Source organism: Colobus angolensis, unplaced genomic scaffold, assembly GCF_000951035.1.
Source record: "Colobus angolensis palliatus isolate OR3802 unplaced genomic scaffold, Cang.pa_1.0 Scaffold111, whole genome shotgun sequence".
Lineage (NCBI taxonomy): Eukaryota > Metazoa > Chordata > Mammalia > Primates > Cercopithecidae > Colobus > Colobus angolensis.
This window is the reverse complement of record NW_012112142.1, coordinates 4,836,844-4,838,886: the sequence shown is the minus strand read 5'-3', so window position 1 is coordinate 4,838,886 and position 2,043 is coordinate 4,836,844. Positions and strand designations below refer to the sequence as shown.

The 2,043-nt window shown below is 42.5% G+C and overlaps 1 protein-coding gene across 2 annotated transcripts in view; it reads right to left on the bottom strand.

Annotated features, from left to right (window-relative positions):
* NR3C2 (nuclear receptor subfamily 3, group C, member 2) overlaps positions 1 to 2,043 on the bottom strand; it is a 359,380-nt gene that overhangs the window by 160,441 nt on the left and 196,896 nt on the right. The window lies entirely within an intron of this gene.

Below are 2,043 nucleotides of genomic sequence, written 5' to 3'. Positions count from 1 at the left end.
ATAGCCACATTTTAAAAAGTAAAAATAAACAGGTGAAATTAACTTTAGTAGTGTATTTTATTTAACCCTAGCCAAAATATTAGCAATTTAATCTGTAATTAAATTTAATATGTAATTAAAAATGTAATCAGTATAAAAATTATCAGAGATATTTTATATATTTTTTTCATACAAGTCTTCAAAACCCAATGTGTGTTTTACACTTACAGAACATCTCAATGTAAATTAGCCACATTTCAAGTGTTCAAAAGTCACATGTGGCTAGTGTCTACCATATTGGACAGTGCAGGTTTCAAATATTTTAACCAGACATTCCACCCGCCTTATATCATAAGGCCATCAGAATACATAGACATTCTTCTTGTGGCAAAAGCAGCCAGCCTAGATTAAGGGGAGGCTCTCACTGCTAGGAGATGCTAGTTTCATCAGGGTCATGCCAGAATGCCCAGGGGCAGAGGATGAAATATACAGTGACAGAGGCGGGGTCAAGGGTGAGGTCAAGTGGCAGAAGTGATAGACTTTTATCTTAAACCTATAGCTCCCCATTAGAGGAACAGAGCTATTCCTGATGTAAAATCTGTTGAGGCCTGCTTTCCAAAAACACTTTTTCCATCCACTCCTATTATTTCGGACTAAGGGTCTGGGAACAAAGGAACACATCTGCCTACCCTTGCTGCCGTGAGACTGCAGGAAACAAGTCTGAGTTACCTCACCTGGGAAATGGTGGAAAATGCAGAGCTGCTAAGTGCCGTGCCTGGCCATGGGACTTTGTAATCTTTCTCACTGCCTCCTGGATTTACTGTTAGGATGAAGTGCCATACTTCTCTGGAACTATAAAGAATGAAAATCATTCCATGGCTTGCTTCCCAATGCCTTTAGAAAAAAACAAAATCCAGCCGGTGTGGTGGCTCACGCCTGTAATCCCAACACTTTGGGAGGCAGACTTGGGAGGATCACCTGAGGTCAGGAGTTCAAGACCAGCCTGGCCACATGGTGAAACCCTGTCTCTACTAAAAATACAAAAATTAGCCTGGTGTGGTGCACACCTGTAGTCCTAGCTACTCAGGAGGCTGAGGCAGGAGAATCACTGGAACCCAGGAGGCAAAGGTTGCAGTGAGCAAAGATCACGCCATTACACTCCAGCCTGCATGACAGAGCAAAACTCTGTCTCAAAAAAGAAAAAAGAAAAAAATAAAATCCAATCTCCCTATAATGGTTTTTGAGGCCCTACATGATCTAGTAGAACTTAGGTCTCTGCCCCAACTCTAATGTCACACTCATTTCATCTCCCTCTCATACCACATTAGCCATCGCCTTGTCCTCTGTCATTCTAGTCTCCTTCCTGTCCCAGGGCCTTTGCACTGTGCCAGGGCACACTTCAAGCTCTCTTGCATCTCATATTTCAAGTCTCAAGTTCCTTTCCAACTGGGCCTCTCCAGACCACAATGACAAACATAACCATTCCCCTGCACTTTACCCGCGCCATCGTTTCATGTTTTCCTTCCCCCACCCATTCTATTTTACCTGTTTGCTTATTTGCAAATTGTCTTCCTCACTAGAACTTGCTCTCTGTGAGGGCAGTGGTAGCCTCTGCCTCCAGTGCCAATAACAGCATCTGACACCCAGGAGATATTCAACAAATATTTCATGATTATGTGAATAAATGGATGCTATGAAAATACAGATTTTCATCATTAACTACTAGAGCAAATCATGTTGTAGGGAGTTATTTTTCATTATAAAAATATTTTATTGAGAACATTATGCTAAGCAAAATAAGCCAGTCAAAAAAGGACAAATATTGTATAATTCCACTGATATGAGGTACCTAGAGGAGTCAAATTCACAGAGACAGAAAGTAGAATGGTGCATGACAGGGGCTGGGCTCCGGGAGGAGGAATTAGGAGTTAAGTGGGTACAGATTTTCAGTTTTTGCAAGATGAAGAAAGTTCTGGCCGGGCGCGGTGGCTCAAGCCTGTAATCCCAGTACTTTGGGAGGCCGAGACGGGCGGATCACGAGGTCAGGAGATCGAGACCATCCTG